The sequence below is a fragment of the Vigna unguiculata genome, unplaced genomic scaffold, assembly GCF_004118075.2.
Source record: "Vigna unguiculata cultivar IT97K-499-35 unplaced genomic scaffold, ASM411807v1 contig_297, whole genome shotgun sequence".
In the NCBI taxonomy this organism is placed as follows: Eukaryota; Viridiplantae; Streptophyta; class Magnoliopsida; order Fabales; family Fabaceae; genus Vigna; species Vigna unguiculata.
In genome coordinates this window covers 66,061-71,689 of record NW_021011003.1, presented here as the reverse complement: position 1 = coordinate 71,689, position 5,629 = coordinate 66,061, and the positions used below count along the sequence as shown (strand labels likewise).

The 5,629-nt window shown below is 30.2% G+C and overlaps 1 long non-coding RNA gene across 8 annotated transcripts; it reads right to left on the bottom strand.

The window, feature by feature from the left end:
- Positions 1–200: 200 nt before the first annotated feature.
- Positions 201–3,638, bottom strand: LOC114171544. 8 transcript variants are annotated; one of them, XR_003601574.1, is made up of 3 exons: positions 3,586–3,638; positions 3,390–3,469; positions 201–3,179 (listed from the first exon to the last, which is right to left on the bottom strand). It is a non-coding gene; the product is annotated as an uncharacterized LOC114171544 (long non-coding RNA). The 8 variants fall into 8 exon arrangements; XR_003601578.1 differs by having other exon boundaries at positions 201–1,594; positions 1,839–3,179; positions 3,390–3,632; XR_003601577.1 differs by having other exon boundaries at positions 201–1,987; positions 2,116–3,179; positions 3,390–3,632.
- Between the last annotated feature and the right edge of the window lie 1,991 nt (positions 3,639–5,629).

The window sequence follows — 5,629 nt, the reverse complement described above, 5'->3', positions numbered from 1 at the left end:
AACAAGTTGGAATTTTGTTATGTAATTTCAAAGAATTTATTACATTAGAAGCATCCAAAATTCCTAATTAATAAAGAAAAAGGAAAAGCATGAATGCATTGATCGAGCAAAATTTAATTGCTTAACAAAGCAGTGGTACTGAATCCTTTCAAAAAAGCATCTATAATTCATAATTATCGACCATAAGAAAAAATGACATATTGACCTAGTAAGTTTCAGTTATAAAATTAAGCAAAGTGCACGAATAAATAAAAGTTAAGCAAAAAGACCTGAATCTGCTAAAAGACAAATTACAAGCCCTTCACCAATGCTACAACACAATAATTGTTTAAACCATCCCTTGATTGACAAATTTCACCCGATTCATGAAATAGTTTCTTGTGTGTAGCTTTCATCATCTCCTCATTGGTTGGAGATGAGAGTTTCTGCAAACTCGTGATTGAAAACTCCAGAATTCTCCCAAGATAATCAACATCCAGTTTACCTGATTTCAGCACCTTCATGTATATAGAAAATGTCAGAAAAGAAGAAAATATTATAAGGTATACGCCAATCATGCATCTAATAGCCATCACAGGCTGCAAGAAAGAGAATATGTACTTGAGAAATAATTTCTAAATCAATGGCAGAAAAAATATCCTCCTTCCAGCTTTTTGGAGCCATTTCACAAATTTCATCCGTAACCTCTCACATGAGTTGAACTATCCAGTCATAGTTGGGTTGGTCTCCCTTAACAGATTCCATGATACCATCCCAAAAGGCCTTCTCCGTTGCTTGTTTTATTTTCCCCTGAAAGATAATATATATATATATATATATATGGGCGAATCAAACTGTAGTTTATGGGATAATATGAGCATATCAACATCAAAGGCCTAAGGAAGAGCCTCAACCTATAGCTTCATCCAAAATCAGCCATTACCTGACGTTGAATAGCTTTCATATCATGACTAAGCTTATCAGCAACAAGTCCTTCTAGAGATAACTTGCAAGTTTGAATCATAGAAGCTTCAAGTTGGCAACCTGCTCTTACCAAATCCTCCTCCAACGATTGAGCATTCTTAACCTTTCATACCACGAAACAATTCAAGTATGAGCACCAAGCTTTATCAAAAGCAGCAAGCTGAGATCTGAAGGTACAACGATTCATAGCTGCTGAGACAGACTCTTCATCAAAATTGTGTACTAGCCCATCTAATACAATCTTCATCAACAACTCAAACATGTGGACAAACTCTTGTGTAGCTTTGGCTAGAGCAATCTCACATTCTTCCATTCCACTGAAAACTGCATCTGGATGACCCAATATCATATAAGCACAAAGAACAAATCTCACACGATACCTTGATGACCTAGCTAAGCTATTGTTTGACTATCTGCCAAAATTTACAAAGCTGTTGTAGACACTTTGAGGCAGCTCTCAAACTGGTCAAACAAAGTTTTCACAATATGAAGGGTAGAAGTTGATTCAATCAGAACAACAAGCTGTTTAAATGGCATTGACTTAACAGATTTCTCATTAATGCCCAACACATCATATGCTTTTGTCAAGGTGAACGTTGTTCTCTTTTGCCTTAGGAACTACCTCCATCACCTTAAATAAGAAAATATAGTTAGGAAACCTTTTCCCTATATCAATATCTAGCAAAAAGCAACTCCAATACATCCTTTAAGTCCTCTTCCTGATGGAGGAATAAAACTTCAAACATTAAATTCATCCTACATTAAATTTATAGCTTAGTTCAAATCTCCTCCAGTTCAAAATGATAACTGTGTAAGACATTAGTAAAGCTTTCTACATGACCTAACAAAGATATATCAATATTATGCAAATAAACCTTGCTAGTTTTCTGGAAATATATTCTGCTTGCTTTGACATTTTATTCCGATTCTCATGGGCATTGCCAATCAGTCTTCCCCATTGCCTGGGATATCCAACTCTTTGTCTCCTTGCCTAACCAATATAATTTTAGAGCCTTAATAACAACTGCATTGATGACCACCAAAATCAACCACCCCTATCTTTGAAAAGAAAAAGAAAATAAAAAACATAGGCCCAATATTTTGAGTCTTTTCTGAAACTGAAATTGGTAGTTGTACCAAACCGTTGTTTACCATCTCAAAATTTTTAGTTCGAAGACGCTTAGCAATTCCAGTACCCAAATGGAAATGCTCTGAGCATTTATTTAAGTAAGGATCACCATTCGCTTTTCTTGTCTTGAGAAGATCATGATAACTATTTCCTACAGTTGTACCAGAAAAGGTTTTTTCCTTTCTTGGAAAAACACTGGAATTACCAGCAGAAGCATCCTGTTTCAATAATGATCACTTGTTAATTTTATGAAAAAAAAACATCATACACGCATTATCAAAAGAAGAGACATCGAACTGTGAAATAGAAAATAATGTCAGAACCTGTGTATCTGTACAATCTGATGCCCTTCTAAAACCCAAAACAAATTTGCCTCCAGGATCTATCCGACTAAATATCATTGCAGCAGAATAAGTTTATAGCCATGAAACACATTTACTTCTAATCAAATTTTTAAACAAAATCAGAATACCGAATAAAGTTTTTTAGTAAAGTATTAAACAGCAACGAAACAAGTATGTGCATAGATCACTGTCCAGATGAAATTATATACCAATGTCGCCAGCATTTAGTTGCAAGGCCTGTATGCAAGGGGTTACTCCCTCTAATACATACATTCTACTGTTGTTATTAGGCCAAAATCTAAACTGAAATGTCCACTCATTTCCCTTCACATCTTTCATATGCAAAGGAACACCATCTGATTGTGAAATAGGAGGAAAGTAAGCCTGAAATTCATGTGCAAATTGTTACATCATATATGCTGCAATTAAAAGGTGGTAACATATTTCTTTATTAGAAAACTTTTTACAAGAACGTTGCATGCATGAATAAAGGTTTGCAATTTTAAAATCTAACTTTGTACCTAAAGATGTTCTACTAAAACAGAACATTACAAAGAAAGAAATTTCTAATCAGTGATATAATTCTAAGATAACCATTTAAGGGAATCAAATTAGGAAAAACAAGAATGAAAGAAGAATCTTGATGAAATATAAAATGGAACCACAATGCAGCTATAATGACATAGTCTTCAAGTAGTGGACTGCACTACTGTCAACCATGTTAGTGAACCTGTAAAACAAAACTACAAATAAAACAAAACAAAATAAGCGATTAGTTATGGCATGATCAAGAAAGATGAAATTGAAAGAGGACAGTGATGCAGGGAGATGAAAGTAGGGAGACGAAAATGAGATGAGAATGAAAGCATGGAGATGAAATCGAATGACGAAATTAAAATAGCGGTGATGAAATTGAAAACAAGGAAACGAAATTGAAAGCATGTTTTTATTACCTTATTTCAGGGAAAACCATGAAATTGAAAGAGCAATGCCTTCTTCCTCCTAGGGCACGAGCCACAACTGCTTCCTCCTCCTAAGACACGAAATTGAAATCAACACAGTTTAGTGATGAAATCAGCGGGCGAAAATGAAATCAAAAGCAAACAGATGATGAAATGAGTGAGTAAAATCTTGAGTGGTGAGAGGCACCGAGAAAGGAGAAGAGGAACCGCGAAAGAGAAAGGGAACCGCGAAAGAGAAAGTGAAAGAAAAGAAGTTTAGACAAATAAAATTTTTTGAAAAATAAAAAAAGTAAAACGAGAATAATTTTACTGGGATTTGTTAAAAAGTCCCAGAAACTTACAGGAGTTTATTACGACCTCCATTAAAAAACCTCCGGTAAAAATATATATTTTTGTAGTGTGATTCTTTTCAAATCTTTAATTATATTCTCTAAATGGTTTTTGCAACATTTTAATAATCATATTGAGTTCTTTTTTTAAAGTTTTTAAAATCTTTTTCTTAAAATCTATTTTCTCACTTTTCTTAATTTTTTTAAACTCTTCATTTTCATTAACTTCTTGAATTGTTTATTTTTACACTTTTTTTACTTTGTTTTCTTTTCTTGAATTTTATTTTCTTAAACTTTTTTAATTCTTTTTAGAGTTTTTATCAACTTCTTGATCCTTTTCGAATGTTTAATTATGTTCTTGAAATGGTTTTTGCAAAATTTTACTCATCATATTGAGTTCTTCTCTTAAAGTTTTTAAAATCTTTTTCGTGAAATCTATTTTCTCACTTTTCATACTTTTTTTAAACTCTCAATTTTCATTAACTTCTTGAATTACTTATTTTTACACTTTTTTTACTTAGTTTTCTTTTGTTGAATTTTATTTTCTTAAACTTTTTCAATTCTTTTTAAACTTTTTATCAACTTCTTGATCCTTTTCAAATCTTTAATTCTTGATCCTTTTCAAATCTTTAATTCTTGATCCTTTTCAAATCTTTAATTATGTTCTTGGAATGTTTTTTGCAAAATTTTACTCATCATATTGAGTTCTTCTCTTAAAGTTTTTAAAATCTTTTTCTTGAAATCTATTTTCCCACTTTTCATACTTTTTTTTAACTCTTCGTTTTCATTAACTTCTTGAATTACTTATTTTTACACTTTCTTTACTTAGTTTTCTTTTCTTGAATTTTATTTTCTTAAACTTTTTCAATTCTTTTTAAAGTTTTTATCAACTTCTTGATCCTTGTCAAATCTTTAATTATGTTCTTGAAATGGTTTTTGCAAAATTTTACTCATCATATTGAGTTCTTCTCTTAAAGTTTTTAAAATCTTTTTCTTGAAATCTATTTTCTCACTTTTCATACTTTTTTTTAACTCTTCATTTTCATTAACTTCTTGAATTACTTATTTTTACACTTTCTTTACTTAGTTTTCTTTTCTTGAATTTTATTTTCTTTAACTTTTTCAATTCTTTTTAAAGTTTTTATCAACTTCTTGATCTTTTTCAAATCTTTAATTCTTGATCCTTTTCAAATCTTTAATTATGTTCTTGAAATGGTTTTTGCAAAATTTTACTTATCATATTGAGTTCTTCTTTTAAAGTTTTTAAAATCTTTTTCTTGAAATCTATTTTCTCACTTTTCCTAATTTTTTTGAACTCTTCATTTTCATTAACTTCTTGAATTACTTATTTTTACACTTTCTTTACTTAGTTTTCTTCTCTTGAATTTTATTTTCTTTAACTTTTTCAATTCTTTTTAAAGTTTTTATCAACTTCTTGTTCTTTTTCAAATCTTTAATTCTTGATCCTTTTCAAATCTTTAATTATGTTCTTGAAATGTTTTTTGCAAAATTTTACTCATCATATTGAGTTCTTCCCTTAAAGTTTTTAAAATCTTTTTCTTGAAATCTATTTTCTCACTTTTCCTAATTTTTTTAAACTCTTCATTTTCATTAACTTCTTGAATTACTTATTTTTACACTTTCTTTACTTAGTTTTCTTTTCTTGAATTTTTGAATTCTTTTTTAAAGTTTTTATCAGCTTCTTGATCCTTTTCAAATCTTTAATTCTTGATCCTTTTCAAATCTTTAATTCTTGATCCTTTTCAAATCTTTAATTATGTTCCTGAAATGGTTTTTGCAAAATTTTATTCATCATATTTAGTTCTTCTCTTAAAGTTTTTAAAATCTTTTTCTTGAAATCTATTTTCCCACTTTTCATACTTTTTTTTAACTCTTCGTTTT